The sequence below is a fragment of the Amblyomma americanum genome, unplaced genomic scaffold (assembly GCF_052857255.1).
Source record: "Amblyomma americanum isolate KBUSLIRL-KWMA unplaced genomic scaffold, ASM5285725v1 scaffold_224, whole genome shotgun sequence".
In the NCBI taxonomy this organism is placed as follows: domain Eukaryota; kingdom Metazoa; phylum Arthropoda; class Arachnida; order Ixodida; family Ixodidae; genus Amblyomma; species Amblyomma americanum.
Window position 1 is genome coordinate 1 of NW_027526696.1, and position 16693 is coordinate 16693.

General features: G+C 49.1%; 1 long non-coding RNA gene across 2 annotated transcripts; it reads right to left on the bottom strand.

The window, feature by feature from the left end:
- Nucleotides 1–7537: 7537 nt before the first annotated feature.
- Nucleotides 7538–13706, bottom strand: LOC144112490 (uncharacterized). Of its 2 annotated transcripts, XR_013310277.1 has the most exons (4): nt 13570–13706; nt 13390–13511; nt 9368–9513; nt 7538–7810 (listed from the first exon to the last, which is right to left on the bottom strand). It is a non-coding gene; the product is annotated as an uncharacterized LOC144112490 (long non-coding RNA). The 2 variants fall into 2 exon arrangements; XR_013310276.1 differs by having other exon boundaries at nt 13390–13687.
- Between the last annotated feature and the right edge of the window lie 2987 nt (nt 13707–16693).

The following is a 16693-nucleotide window of genomic DNA, read 5'->3' on the forward strand; positions in this document are numbered from 1 at the left end:
CTACAGCATTACTTCACTTGTGCGAAAACCAGGTCGTAGCTAGAAAGCCGTGGCAGGCACACGTGGCAGAAATTCGTGGCAGAGACGCCGCACGTGCGCGAGTGACGCCACAACCATTATTGCGACTTTCTCCTTCTGAGAAGGGCAAGACGACTTCCGCGATGAATGGAAACAGGTCTGGAGGCGCCGCTCCTCCTGCCTGGGGTACATTACTTCCTCACTCAGATAATAAAACAGACCAAGCTCAAGCAAATTTCTCCAGAGGGTGTTGGCTCAAGATGGGAGCGGCTGACCCCCTCCGCCGCATGGGTGAGATACCACTGTCGCGCATGACTTAATGTACATAAAAACAGTGGCGTGTCGCCTTCGCGAGATACACTAGGAAATACGATGCGCCCCTGTCTTATGCATGTATTCATGTAAACATGGCTGGAGATTACACAAATGGGAATGTATACTCGCCGCCGCGGTGATTTGGCCTTCAGCTGAATCGCTCGCGTGTACACCATCAGGCGGGACAGAAAAGCGTGACCGGAGGCAGCAGTTCTTTGCCGATTAATACGCGACCAACGCAGCGAAACGTGCGAAGTGAGCTGCTGCAGCGAAACAACGTTCACCTCCCAAGTCCCCGACAAAAACTCAGAGACAAGCAGTGCTCTCGCTTTTACGCATCGTAAGAATTGCTTAGGTGCCGGCATAACTTTTCTGAACTAGGGAGCCTGTTTTCGGAGGTGAGCCTCGCCTCTCTCCTACCTGCAGATGTGTGCGAGCCACACCGCTGCACAAGCGTTTGTGTGTCCGTGGTGAATCGGTGAAGCTTGGACCCAATTAAGGTGTTTGGTGGGCTGATCACACCCAAGAAAGCACAATATTTGCTCACGTCCATGAAGTGCGGATAAGAAAGAAAACGTCAGAGGACGCAACCCTGACAATGATACTAACCAATTTACTCCAGGTGAGATTCGTGAAGGGATAATAAGGGAGAAGGGTCGCAGAGGAGAAAAGCTGTATAATAGGAAGACAAGTTTATAACAAGTCTGTAGCAATAATGTAAATAACAGCAACGTAGCAGTTCTAATGCCCTTACGGAAGGCTATCGCTGCTCTTGAGAGGGCGTAATATATGGTTCAAACAGAGAAACAGCCCGATTTAAAGGCTTCACAATAGGATTAATTCTTGAGAAAGGGTAGCACAGCATAGAAACAAAAAGACAATATAGGCAAAAATATTGAAACATCAAAAGCAGTGTTTATCTATGTTCTAAAACTTGCCCAAATTCGTCAGTGAACGCTAGAGCACAAAGCCATAAAAATGGCGGTGGCTTAGCTCTGGTTAAACCTGGAGTGACGCGATAGCTACGGCTGGCCGAGTGCAACTCGCTCAGTAGAATTGCAAAGTCAGCCTTTCGCCGCTCTGTTTCGCTGGGCGTTCCTTTCCCTTCGTCCCTGGACGTGCATTCTCTCCCCCCCCCCCCCCCCCCCCCCCCCCCCCACTCGCTTTCGCGCCGTGTCGGTTTCGAACGGCGGCGGCGTGGCGGTCGTTTCTAGTCGGCGGCGGCGTCGGCGGCACGGCGCAAGGCCATTTTTCGACAGCGGCGCCGGCGACGTGGAAAGTTAAACTACAAGTAATAATAATAATAAAAATAATTGGTTTTTGGGGAAAGGAAGTGGCGCAGTATCAATCTCATATATCGTTGGACACCTGAACCGCGCCGTAAGGGAAGGGATAGGAGAGAGTAAAGGAAGAAAGAGGTGCCGTAGTGGAGGGCTCCGGAATAATTTCGACCACCTGGGGATCTTTAACGTACACTGACAACGCACAGCACACGGGCGCCTTAGCGCTCTTTGCCTCCATAAAAACGCAGCCGCAGCAGTCGGGTTCGAAACCGGGAACTCCGGTTCAGTAGCCGAGCGCCTAAACCACAAATTTAAAGAGCTATTTTGCTAAAGCCTTCTTTGCTAAACTAGTTAAAATTTTAAGGGCTTTTCGTACTAAGGGCTCAGAATACAGAATGCAGAGGGGCTGAAGGTGAGAGAAATGCAAAATCTTCTGTAAATAAGTAGTTTTTTGATTAGAACAAAATTATTTACATATGTACACATGCCAGGGTTACCGGATACATTGGCATTCACAAATAGACATGACGCTAAGCATGTAAGGCGAGCCAATTAAAAAGGTACCGTAAGCATCTTGAGAAACTAACAGGAATCTCTTGTAGACGATGTAAAACGGCATAGCATAGCTACTGACTGAAGAGTGAAACAGCAATAATTTGAACACAGAAAAAAAAAGTCCTTAGCGCCAGTTTGTTCTAAAGACCAGATCAAGACGATCATCGTTAACAGAAATGAATGGGCACGGCCACTGCTGCAGAAACTCTTCCTCTCCCAAGAAAAAGCGTTCCTCCGAAAAGAAGCTGCTCAGCTCTCTTCGAAGACGGCCAAAAATTGCCCATACAGCGCGGCGTCGAAAGCCACCAGCGACCGCGGTGCATCGGTTGCGCCATAAACTAAAAAATTAATGTGGATTAGCTCAGCTTAATCTAGGATATACAAAGCGAAAGATGTCGGCGTTCACTGTGTTCATTGGCGTTGGCGTTGACAATATTCTAGACGGCGATGGACTTGAGCATAGGAAGAGCGCATAACTGGCTCCCTGGATATGCGGACGCCTCATTCGTGCTTTGATACATGTGGGGGTGGTGAGAGAGAGAGATGTGGCCTGAATGCATTAGCGATGACAGCGTTGTGGCACTGCAGCGTTCATTTGGTGATCAATCTCTCGCAATCAAGGATTAACTGCATGCCACCTCCCAGAGCGGCAGGGAGGGCGCGCTGCCTATCCAGTGTGTGGAACGCAATCAAAGCAGGCTTTCGCAGTTGGACACCAACGCCACGTACATGAAAGGTGGTGGTGGTAGTGGTTTTTTATTAAAATAATATTAAAAAGGAAGGAAAAGATTATTGCTAGCCCCAGCATCTGCCATCGATACTCAAGCACCTGAGCTGGGGCAGCGGAAATAAGGGATAGCAGGCAGAATGGAGAAATGAAATGAAAGAGGTGAGGGGACAGGAAGAGAGGCTAGGGGGAGAAGTAATATGTACAAACTATTTACACAATAAGAAATGTGTCCAGGTTGTGCGCGTGATTAGTTCATTTTAAAGGAATTAAATCACACAAGCGCACAGCACTAGGCTACAACTGGAGTGGGGTGTCCAGTTATTAATCGTTCAAGGTAGAACTTACGGAGCGTTCGGTCACTGCGTGTAACTACCTGACGGAGAACAGACGGGACGTCAAGCCCGTGTGTTCGAGGAATGCACAGAGGCTCACCAATGTTCGCTCACGAGTGCGCGCACTGCCCTGCGGCTACAATAGCGTCTTGATGGAGTCTGCGCCCTATAGGCCGCGAGCATATCGCGACGAGCATCGGCGAACGCGGCACAGTGAAGGAGCAGGTCTTCTCGTGTTTACACTGCACCGCATCCGTCACACACATCACTCGTCGCGATTCCGTGACGCACCCGTCGTTCCCCGGGCCAAACGCAGCCAACGCGCGCGCGGAGGATCATTGCACGTTGTGACCGTGTAAGTCCGCGACAGCCGGTGATAATGTCGATGCGCTCACCTCCTGCGATGCGTGGGTCGGGGTGCTGCTTTCGGAGATGGTAGTGAATGGCCGCACGCACGTCCTCCAGCGCAAGGGGCAGATCGCTAACAGATAGTTGATGTGCAGCCGTCGCGAGGTCTTCAGCTTCTTCGTTGTCACAGATGCCGCAGTGACCGAGCACCCACTGTGCACGCACGGCACATCCTCTCTGCACGAGGCGCTCGATGCCGCGGCCATTAGACTGCAGGCGGCTGAAGGCGGCGCGGGAGCCGCACAGCAGAGCACTCCTGGGCGGCGGAGGGCCGAGGGTGAGCAGCAGGTCCAGCCCGAGCCGGATCCCCATCAACTCCGCCGTGGTGGAGGAGCCCAGGAAGGCTGCGTGTTGCTGGCTGTGCAGTCGCAGGGCGGGGATGGTAGCCGCCGCAGCAAGAGAGCAGCTGTCGCGGGCCACTGAGCCGTCGGTGTACACGAGGAGATGGTCCTGCAGCTCCTCGTGTATGACGGCTCTGGCCAGCTGCTGCACAGCACAGAGGGGTGTGCTCCGCTTTCCCGCAATACCGACGATCTCTCGCTGTACCTCCGAGGCAGCAGGCCAGGGCGTGCAGGACCCGTAGGGGGGTGGGCCTTGTGTCAACTGCTGATACTCGAGCAGCACTGCGCCCATGCGTGAGCGCGGGTGCGAGCGCATACGCTGCAGCAGCGAGCCGCCGTCCGGTGCCCGGTGAAGCCGGTCGATGTGATTCAGTGCCCTGCGCGCTGCTTGGAGCTCAAGTGGCCACGCTCCTGCCTCGGCCAACGTTGCGGCGCACTGCGAGTTTTTGGGCAGGCCTAGGCACACGCGCAGGGACTTGCGGTGCTGGAGCTCGAGTTTCTTCCAGCACGGCTTGCGCACCGTGACGAGCGGCAGCGCATAGAGCACCGCCCCCAAAGCTGCGGCATTGTATAGCCGCAGCGCGGCTTGCTGGGAGATGCCCTGGCCTCGAGCGGTGAGCTTGTGCACGGCGGCGGTGATCATCTTCATCTGCAGACAGGCCTTGGTCGCCGCGGGGCGGAAGGAAAGGCGCCAGTTCCACACAGACGCTCTGAGATGCAGAGGAACCACCCGTAACAGCGTCGGTATCAGAAACGCCGGGCTCTTTGATGCCTTCATCGGTTGCCTGTGCGGCCGGCGGAGGTGCAAGACGGGCCGCAGCCTCAGAGTACGAGGGCTTGATCGCGCATGCCACGGTAGCGTGTGGATCACGACAACGTCGACACAGCAGCACACAACCTTGGCCTTGGTGCCCAAAGACCCCGCAACGGGCGCAGAACAGAGCCGTTCACTGTACCGTAAAGTGTGCAGTCGACCCACAACGCCGACAAACACGCTGCATGCCTTTAAGCCGATTTAAAGCGGACCCTTAAAGCGGATTTATGTGCCCCGTATTTTAAAAAATTTAAAATTAAAATGAAAAAAAATTAAAATAAAATTTAAGTGTCCCGTATTTTAAAAAAAATTAGGTACATATCACGGCGCGTATGTTAATAGCGTCTATATATTTCTTGCTCACGAACGAGTAGAACCTTTCTTTTTTTCTGCGTCGTAGTCGGAATTTTCTTTTTTGCTATCCTTCGGTTATGCAGGTATTTTTCCATTTCGCAGAGTCATAGAATTCGTCTAGAGTTGTTAAGCCGGCACTGACGCACGTGACACTCGATATGTTAATCGTAGTTCCACTTGTTCTAAAAGAGATTGTGTTTATACATTATTCTTTACGTAAAAATAAACAGACCTCCTGTATGACCAACTTTTGCTTCATTCAGCCCTTTGCCTGCCAACCAATCAGTAGATGTTATAACATAAACATTTCCGTCAGGACAGTCTGTGAAATCACTGGCTCTGAATATTAATCATCATTTGTTTAAAGTAACTCTTCTTATAAGGCCTTTTACCGGAATGAAAAAGAAATAAAATGCTTCTTTTTTTGGAGCAGGTGAACATTTTTGTAGCTGAGATATGTTACGATGCGCTGATGCCGTGTTGGGACATATCGTTGATTCCACCCGCAGCAACAGTTCCCGCGACCCTCAAGTCGTGATTCCGATATTTGGAAACCGTTGTTTCTTCTTGTTGCTCCACGTTGCGCTTTTGAAGAAGTTTCGGAATGCCACGTTGCGTTTTCTGGTGACGATGCGTATGTGTAGGCGAGCAGAGAGCAGGGTTGCTTTTGTTTGTTTTGTGTTAATTCATTACAACACGTACACGCGACATATGCTGACTCTTTGACATGATTATGTGCCTCAGACAGGGTAAAGAATTAAACAAGACAAACAAAATCTCAAACGCAGCTAGATTTGCGTGACCAGCTATGGAGGCCACGACGCCGCCACGGGCCACGGCGCACCTACGCTTAAAGGGGTCGTGAAGTGTTTTCAGAAAATTTTGGACGACGTGTATATTTGGAATTCTGACCCTTCATTCTATAGCGTACAGTGATTCATTTCATCGTCCGGGTTGATCGAATAGCGAAAAAAAGTTAATTTCGATTTCCCGGCACGCGTCCTCCTCAACTCTACAGGAAACGTCATCATAAGTAGCCAATCCGAGGCTTCTGTCGCCGACACAACATGGCGGCTTAGCGAGGCCTGCTGGCCCATAGTTGACCGAGGTCAGAGCACTATATGTACTCAAATGTGGCGTCAAAATGACGTCACGCTGCATCACGTATTGAGCGCGTGTAAACGGAGAGTCGTCGAGTTTGGCCGGCCTTGCTCAACTCGATGCCCTGACAGAACCACCCGCTATCGAGTTCATGTAAACGAAAGACCCCACGGAGGACGGAGAAGCGTAACCGAAACCGAAACTGATCCCAGGTCAATGACTGATCTAGGATCACGTGGTGTTCTTTGCCGAGTAAAGTTCCGTGTGCAAATAATTGTCACACTTTTTTTCGCTTTCTAACTTTCATACTAATCTATTATTTTGGGGTAAACAAAACTGAAAGATATATCAGTTTCTAAGCGTCTTAATGTGACGTAGTTTGGTAGTACTTCTGTCAGCCGCCGGGGCCGCATGGTCGTTTCACGAGCGCAAAAAGGCAACGATTTCCAACGGGCTTTATTAAATGCAGACTCAATATTGCGCTGAAATATTTCGGAATCGGCATGTACAATATTTATTGAATCAATGTAAATTACAACCGGGCGGCTTCATTTTCTTTTCACAACCCCTTTAAGGCTCGAAATGCTAGCATAATGTAACTATCGCTACAAAAGTACAAGTACAGGTGCTATATTTGCCACATGTAAATGTTCTTTCAGGCATGTAACATGGGCCGTTGGGCGTAAAGCAGGTTTATCTGTCCGATGAGTGAGCTTATAGGAGTCTTAGGCCAAGGAGAGACTGGCTGAGTCATGAGTTGGAATGGCGGGTGAGCCGGAATGAGTGAGCGCAGATGAGTCAAGATGAATTGTGAGACGAAATGAATGAGCCTAGATAAGCCGTGAGTCAAAATGAGTGAGTAAACATGAGTCGTGAGTCGATCGAAATGAGTGAGCCCAGATGAGTCGTGAGTCCAAATGAATGAGCCCTGATGAGTCGTGAGTCCAAATGAGTGAGCCCAGATGAGTCGTGAGTTGAAATGAGTGAGTGAGCCTAGATGAGTTGTGAGTCTGATTGAGACGTGAGTCGCTATGAGCGGTTGACCCCGAATGAGTGGTGAGTCTGAGTGAGCCCAAGTGAGTTTTAATCATAAATGAGTTTGAGTTCATGAGTTCAAGTGAGCCCAGCCCTCTGTGAGTGTGCGTTTTAGTGAGCTCGTAGGTTGACCAAAATTTATGAGTTAGCCTGAGTGAGCATTCGTGATTTTGCCGAGGTATGCGCCTGACTGTTTCGCGCATCCTCGCAAGCGGTCCTCTGCGCGAAGCTTGTGTACTGCGGGACGACACTCAAAAACACCGATGCGCGTCATAAATCTCCTCCGCTATGTCCGCTTCGTGGCTTTTGCACAAAAGCTTCGCTACTTACAAGAATGACATTGTTCAGTTTGAGCACGTCATACCTTTTGTTATGCGTATACTCACGCGCTCGTACGATCCAAGCCAATCTTCGAGTCGTTGGTGCCGCTGTAGATCGGAGCAGAGGCCGTGGTCGGAGGGTCGCTTGTTGATTGCATGGTCCCACACAGAAGATGGCAGGCACCGAAGGGCTTGTACTTGATCCTGCGTGGTCATTGTGGGAGTTCCTGTTGTTGGCAACTTGCAAATGCAAGTTCTATGGTTTGTTGTTGAACGGCTCCGGTGCCCCGCATCTCCAAGTGTGACAAGGGTTTTAGGTACAGGGCGTGATGGCAAAGGACGAAAGATGGCGGCTCATTCAATGCCGCAAAACCACGCCTGCACTCTCGACTCTTTTTTCATCGCTCTTTCTACTAGTGCCAACGGTCGGGCCGCACGGTCTTCTTCACCGTGCTTCCATATTTTAACGTGCTATTTAGTTTCTACTTTTGCCAGGATCTCTTCCTCTGAAAATCATGGTTCACAAGTTCAGGTCTGAGATAAAAAACACAAGCTCCTTCGATCGCTAGTTAATGCAGCGACTTGTACAATATTAGACTTTACACAAGACAGGTGGATATAACAAAGGACTCCGACGACATTTTACATGTCACAGCTACGCTTCTCGTTAGTACTCGCAGTGCGTAGGCTGGAAAGTGCCACTGTTAAAGCGAGCAGCGCACAACAGGAGAACAATACGAAGGAAGATGTTTACGCAATGCTAGGTCTATGTCGCTGCTAGGAGATGCAGCAATGCGCTTATGTCTTCCTTATTTGTACCGTGCACCTGTTACTTTGCGACACTCGCTTCACCAAGGAAAGACATGAAGAAAGCCAGTATATTAACAAGGTGCAACTTTGGGATCGTTGGTATTGCATTTTACAAAAAGGCAGTGCGGAAGAGAAGGACAGGACGCCCTGTCCTTCTGCGCTGTCTTTTTGAAAGAAAAAAAGCCCCGTAGGCTATATGATCTGTTTGCTGAAAAAGCTTGCTGGGTGCGCAGGCTGTTTCGTTGCTTACCGCAGGGAGGCGTGACCTCAGTATTTAACTCCTCAGGGTACTTAGACTGCACCAACAGCTGCTATAACGTAGTAAATAGATGATGCAGAGAGAATGAGAGCCGTCGCCCACTTTTTAGTGTGTGCAAAAGAAAAGGGGGAGGATGGTTCTGGAAGCACAAACTTCCCAACAAGCGGAGGAAGGGAGGCGTTAGTGCACTTACGAAAACTTTCACTAGAGGACTTGTCTTCTGTTGGGCATTCAAAAGCTTCGGGAATTTTCCATTTAATTCTCGGGTCCTCCTGCGTGCTGCAGGTTTGTCATACTTCTTTAAAAAGCCCCCCTCTTGGAAATCACTCGAACGCATTGACATCACTAAATAAATTCAGAGGACGTGTGCGATTCTGTGACATGAATGGTTGAACGTTAGTTGTGGCGTGAAAGCAGAAAAATTTTTAGAAACATGCTTATTTTTTCCCGTTTTCTTTGTTTTTACGCGACAATTACGGGCTTGTGATCACACCGTTGCGTTTTGGCGCAAAATTTGCTGGGCGAACCATCGCCGCCGATGCGCTTAGCAAAACAGTGTTTTGCTTTGCTCGCAGACGCCGAGGACGAAGCCGTAAAACATGAGAAATACCTGGAACCAGTTGACCAATGACAGCGTGGCACGTGTACGCGTGTTCTCCACGCTGTGTGCATCAATCGCGGAACCCACGCACCTGGCAAGGGGGTCACTGTCCTCTTCCCTCCCACTACTTTCCGACAGTGCTTTCCTCCTCTCTGCTCTGCACCTGTCTATCCTTCTTTACGACATCCCCTCCAGCACTCTGGCCGATGCTTCGGACGTCCTCCGGACAGTCAGTTTCTGCGAAGATAACACTCTGTGGTTGAAGGATAGCGATCACTCACGAGTAATTATGCATCGTTGAGGGCTGCTCGCGGCAGAGCACGAAGATTACCTAGAAAGTTCCGTGCCATACTAAGATAACATTCCTGATAACGTCGAGCCCCGCATAGCATAACATTCTATGACGCACGTTTCCTTTGTATTTTTTAGAACGAGAGCGCATGCGCATGCGCTCGCACTCGGTGTTGCTGCGAGCTGTGGCAAACGCATTGCCCGGGCACGGCTTTTGGATTACGTTGAGCAAGAAACCTTGTTGCTGCAAGCTTTCGGAATATTCTTGCTACCTTTACTCATTCCCCGGCGTCAGTATATCCTCGACTCCCTGGAGCAGTGAGAAGTTGGTCTGATTCCCACAACCATGAGCATGCGCTTTCTTATCTAATTATATATAGTTATGCACGAAACAAGATCAGAACTCAGCTTCAATGTAGCACAAACGAGTCTGCTCAACACCAGCATGAAAATCATATTGTGTGCGCCAGCTTCACTAACCGCAGAAAAGTCTGCCTTATATGCAAGCTCATGTGCGCTGTGAGCAACTACATGAGCCAGAACAAATGTTTTTCGTATTCACAGGGAATTTGCACGGAACTTGTAAGTTTTTTTGGCCCACAGCGTGTTCTTGCTTCCCTTGCAAGGTCACCTCATGAGCGGAAGGTGTGTTTGGTCTGTAGGCATGTGTAATGGCTACCTTCCGTAGATCCGGATCAGGGCAATATTATCTACTAAGTGACATTGTCAGTGCGCAAGTAAAGAATTCTCGAGAAATGTGTGAGTCTGGACACGGGTGTCTCTGTGGAGCGCATATAATTTGTGTTTGTATAATAAAGCTTCTTTTGAAAAACAGCGACTGTGTCGCCGCTCTTCTTTTGTCTTCACCTCCTTGCGATGAAAACGCATCAAAGGCATATTCTTAACTGCAGTACAAATTACCTATACCGGATCGGTTATACTGACACGGGTGGTGTGTCGACGCGCACGCCCGTTTGACCGGTAACATCCCTTGCCTAGGTACTCTTGACGTATACCTATGTCAGCTGGCGCGCGCCACGTGTGGCTTCGACAAAGCGCGGTACCTCATCCCTGTAGCCTATGTACAGGTGTGGACAAAAGCAAACGGAGCACGCTATTGCCTTCTACATTTTTCATGTGTTGCCTGACTGCGAGCGGCATCTATGGTATGTGCACACTGATAGCGGACCAAGTGCTCTTTCTCATAGACAAACAATGTTTCTTCTTGTCGGGCAGGGAAGACGCGGTTGCAATTAGAGCGAAGTAGCGTGCTCCGTTTACAAATGTCCGCACCTGTACCTTTTCACTGCTTACAGCTTGGTTGAGCCCGCGTGCGTGTTGGACTGTGCTGCGCATGCACAATAGAAGTCTGTAAGAAATCCGACAATCAGAATGCTGCTGGAACAGCCCAGTCTAAATATGGCTGCGCCCAAAAAGGAAAATACGAAAAGGTCTGCAGGCGCAGGCAGGGGAAGTGGGAAAGCACTTCGCGTCCACCTCAAAAATGCTCGCTCCTCTCGCTCGGCTGAGTGTTACGGCGCTGCAATCTACACGAAAAAAATATTAGCCGGAGTTTAACTCCTCTTCAACTGATGTGTGACGTGCGAAAGCGCGTTGGCGTAAATGGTTACGACGCAAGCGACACCACAGCAACGAGTTGGCGCAAATCTCAAAGGTGAAAACTACTTTTTTGGGGGTGACCCGGACCAAATTTTTAGAAAATATTCGGGTAAAATTTGGAGGTTCGACATCGATTTCGGTCCAAATCGTCCAATGCCAAATTCCGGGGGTGGGCCGGGTCAAATTTTGCAGCAGTCCAGGGAAATTTGGAGGTCGCCATCATGTCGGACACTTCCAATTCTGGTTGGACATCGATTTTGGTCCAAACCGACCAAGGTCAGACTCCAAGGGTGGCCCGGGCCAAATGTGGAGGTCACCATCTGTCGGGCGCGCCCACTTGTGGAAGGACATCGAAGTTGGTCGAAATAGGCCAAAGATAAAATTTCGGCGATGGCCCGTGCCAACTTTTTGTAATGAACCGGGCCAAATTTGGAGGTTACCTCGTGTCGGGCACGTCTAGTTAAGGTTGGACATAGACTTTGGTCCAAATCGGCCAAGGCCAAATTTCGGGGGCGGCCCGGGCAAAATTCTTGCCGCTTGGGGTCACAGTTGCAACGAACGATGCACAATCAAGATGCACAAGCAAGATTTTTGCTCGGCTCTGATGATTGTATGAGTGCTTTCGCACCAATAATCGCTGCCTATTGGACAAACTTGTGTCCAGAAAACGGAAGAGTACTCGGTGGCGGCGGCGGCGATAGCAGCAAGTGCGCGGTCGTCGGACAAGGGGTTAAGTACGGCCGTCGCTCTCTGCTGCAGGCGCTCAATTTAAGGGTGACGTAGAACTTTCGAGATCAGACTCCTGGAACATTGAAAGCAATCTTGAAAGTTGTGGAAGCCGCCAAGTGTGATCATCACATTTCCGAAGCGCTCTGGTTGCGTCTCGAGTAGCCAACAACGTGATAAGGCAGCGGGGAAAGGCATTTTTTCGCTACAGGCCTCTACGGTACAGGTATAAAGAATCTGGTAAATTTATTGACAAAAATAATTGAATTTTACAACTATAATTATCAAATCAGGCTGATTTATGAAGTTTACGAACCGTTAAAGCTGCACACGCACACACTGGCGTATGCAACAAACTAATAACAATATTCTATACCATTCCATCGCCTATTGATACAGCGCTACGCATTCTTAAAATTTGGGTTGTTTTGGTGGTAGGATAAGCTATTTAAAGGAAGGGTCTTTCAGCGGTCCTTCCGCATATCTAAGAGCTGACATTTTTCCTCGGCTTTCGTAAATATGTTGGAAAATTTGTTTTGTGGTGTAAAGTGAGGATTTGATCTCAGTTTGTGCTCAATCTATTAACTTAATATCAGAACAGTTTGCAACGTACATGCCTGATGCTGTGCTAGTAGTAATAACTATATAACTAAAGGTACAGATGTCAAACTCCGCATGTTTGCGGATTATCGCATAATTTATGAACAAATTAACAGCCCAGGAGATCAATTTCAGTTAAATAATGCGCTTGAAAAAATAGCAACTTGGTGTGAAGATTGGCAGATGACATTAAATTTATAAAAATCAGTTGCAATGACAATATCAAGAAAGAAACTGCCACTGACTTTCCCTCATAGATAAGAAGGCACGATATTAAAGGCTGTTACCCAAAACAAATAGCTTGCAATAATTATCACTTCAGATTTAATGTGGGACTAACACGTATCACGTGTAACAAACAAGTCATTTTCCGCTCCTTGCTCACTAAGACGTTCGATCGATCAGATTCGCCTCTCCAAAACTAAATTGCTTGCATACACATCCCCGGTACGAGAAGTCATTGAATATAACATACTGTGCTGGTTTCCTCACACAAAACATTGGATATCTAATCTGGAAGGCATGTAGCGGAAGGCTATCAGATTTGTTTTTAACAAATATCGCCGCCTCGAATGCCTATCTCAACTTCTACTACAGGCTGGCCTTCCCACCATTAGCATTCGAGCAAAGAGTGCCCGCTATAAATTTATTTTATCTTCTTTTATCTGGAGCCATAAACATTGGCACTAACCAATATTTATCACTTTCGCCAACTCAAGATAAGAGGAAACATTCAAAACATTTAGTAGGAAATCAAACACACAATACATTTAAACTTTCTTTTTTTAAGCGAGATTTATTTCCCCAGGGCATCAATGATGGGTGAAGGAGTAATCAATGATGTAGTAGAGATTAAATTAATGGAAAAAGGCTCACTGATTTGATGAAGTCCAGTAGAGAACGCTGGTACGGTCCCTGCGTCCAGGCAATATATGAAGCAGGGTTGCTTGGTGAAAGACCCGCTACCATCAGATGCCGGATTCTTGTAGGCTTGAGAGCTGGGCAGTCCCACAGTAAGTGATGAATTTCGGCTTCAATTTACTCGTGTTTACATACCGGACACCCCGACCGAGGAAACAAATTTCAATACTGAGGTGCCTTCCGAGTGACGGCAGGTGTGAGGGCAACCCCGACCCGGATCCTCCTAAGCGCAATTCTCCTCTCCACGGGTAAGAGCGCGGGGTAGGGTTACCGCACACGGAGGGATGAGAGCACGTGTGCGGCGCCGGAGGAGTTCCTTTCTTGATGAAAGGAGGGCAAAGTTGTCCAAATGAAGGAGCCTTGGCAGTGATGAGTCTGGATTCGCAAGGCGGGTCGCTATATCTCTTTGGCTTTGAGAGGTCAGCAGATCCCGTGGGACCCACTCAATACGTACTGGCTGCGGGATGCGTGCCGCAAGCCGGTGGATGTCCCTACATATCGTTGGAAAGCGGCTAACACGTCGTAGCAACCGGACTACTTGAAAGGCGTCAGTGCGGATGACAACGGGGGCCGCAGGGAGCATAGTTATGGCGACCATAGAGCAGAGTGCTTCTTGAACTGCAACGAGCTCAGCACAAAAGGATGAAGGGGGTTCCGTAAGCTGAAACCTAGAGGTTCGATTCAGGGCAGGTCTGCACGGACAGTAGATTGCTATTGTTGCTTCGCAGGCTTGCATGCTTGCGTCTAGGTAGACAACAATGGATTCTTCAGGGAAAGAAGCATCTTGTTTTTCAAATTTCTGGCGAAGCAGCGATGCCGAATTAGCAGATGTTGGTCGATGATTATCTGTTGGCTTGTTGTCGCTGAGCTGTACAAACTTCCGTGGGGGAAGAACTGACGTTGGCGGCTGAAGAATGGAGTGTGACGCTGAATAAGTCCTCAGTGCATGCGTGGAGTGCGATAGACTGGTCTTAAGGCTGCGCGCATCACGGCGCTGCTGCACCAACTCATCAAAAACAGTTTTCTTTTTTATCCACAAGCAATTCCACACCGGAATTCATTGCCTGACCATATTTTTAACAGCTCATCTCTCAAAGCCTTCGCTTTGCACTTGTACAACATCGACTGAAGCATATATAATACTCTTTTCGATTTTTATTGTTAGTTCTAGTGCTCTTTATTTCATGTATTTTTGTATTACTATTGTGAATTTGTCGGTCGTGGCTACTGTTACCCTCGGTGATTCATATTGTTTCAGGTTGAGATTTTAATGAGTTGGTAGTGCTAATATTGACTTTTTATGTTCCTCAGTGCCTCCTAAGTGTTTGTAAGGTTCCTTATATGTACATTCCGCCTTCTCAGTTGTGTTTTTGTAAGCGCTCTACTCAGCTAATCCTGCAACAGCCTCGCGCAAGAGGCTAGGAGTATGTATTAAATAAATATGTAAAAAATAATACATGGGGTATTACAAGGTGAAAGAATAAGTTCATGACCGAAAAAAAGCCAAGGTTTTCTGGACATTGTGAACGCCGTTTAAAGTCAATTGCTGTCTTCAGCGAAATGAAGCAGCGGAGTGCTTGCGCTTTGACCACACATATTTCTTCTTTACTTTAACGTCGTGCTCCTTCTCCCAGTTCTCCAGTGCGCATAATCATACACGCTTATCACAGCTGCACAGTCGGGAGCAATTGAAGGAACAATCGTCGAACTTGGCCTCGTGTAAGGATTCTGGGAATTTTTGGATCGAACCAGGCCCGCAAGGCTCAGATATCAAAGTTCAATTGTAGGACAAGGTCCCCTCGCAGATTACTGAGCAGCTTCAGACCGCTGACTTCACGGAAATGAAAGTATCAGACAGATATGCTTGGGAGTATCAGGGCGCCGATAACCGGGAAGTCGAGAGCAAGCAAACAATATTGCTATTGTTCTAAATCACGTGGCCGTGGAGAAGCCTGCTTGTCTTTGCTTCTGAGGAAGGGACGCAAGTAACAAATAACCAAAAAAAAAGAAGCAATGTGCTGCCTTGGTAATAACGCAGAACCCGTAGGAAAACTTTCATTTCGAATAAGTCTGCAATACTAAAAAAACGCACGGGTCGGAGGCTGCGTATAAACGACCGTGGAATCCATTGTGTGTGCCATCCATAGTGAAATTATTTTCTTCTGGCGTCCCTCAAGGGTCCGTCCTTGGTACGCGGTTGTTTTTAATATATATAAACGACTTACCTCACAGTGCCTCCTCTAATTTACGCATGTTTGCAGACGAATGCGTCATCTACCTTACTGTGATGACCCCCCCATAATGCGCAGGTCCACACGGGACGGAGAGGCAATGAGACACTGTATGGCTCAGTTTAAACAAACAGATATATTCAATAATTACACATGATTATGATTATACATCAGAGGCTGGGGCGTCCGAGCTTACGTGCCGACGACTTCATGGGGACGATGGAGGGGCTCCGGAGTTGAGCTCGAACGGTTGCTGGTAGAAGCTGCACGCCGTCGGGCTTCGGCGCTGAAGGCCCCCTTGGCGAACGATGTCGTCCTGAGCGTAGCTTCTTCGGTACTCCTTGTCGATTTTTATATCCTCTTATCCCCACACTCCCTAGGGTGAGGACGCCCACGCCGGAGGGGGGGGGGGGGGGGGGGCTAGGGCTTTCACTTGGGCGCACAAACACACCACCGCACTTATGGTCTCGCCCCCCTCACGTGTTGAGTCCGAGGGAAAGAAGGTTGTCGTCGAGGTAGCGCATAGCGTCGGCTGTGGTAAGGCGCGCTCTGGCCCGCTGACGGTTCCCGCGGGTCACCGGCCTCCGTTCTCCATCAAATGACACTCGCCCCTCAAGGCCGGAACGCGAGGTCACTAAAAGGCCGGGAAAGTGGTCCCTTGTCCTGGGATGTGCTCGGGAGGGTTGATTGATGATGCCCGCCGTCTTGCCACGGGGCCAGGCCCGCCGAAACGAGGCCCCCTTGGAACGGCCACGGCAATTGGGGAAGATAACGCCCGTCTCCCCGCGGCGGCGGCGGCGGCGGCGGCGGCGTTCGTCTCGTGCCGACACTATGGAAAGGGGGGTCCCGTTGTGCTTAAACCCCTTAGTTCTGGTCGTCTCCGTGCGGTCCACGGCGGCAGGCCCGAAAGCAATCCCACTCAAGTTGCTTGCAGCCATATACAGTAGAAACATGAAAGGGGTTCCGGTTGTCGCCGTTCTCCTCTCTTCCAGCTAAATTGTTTTCCTTTGTGTGCTTTCGCCGCCACT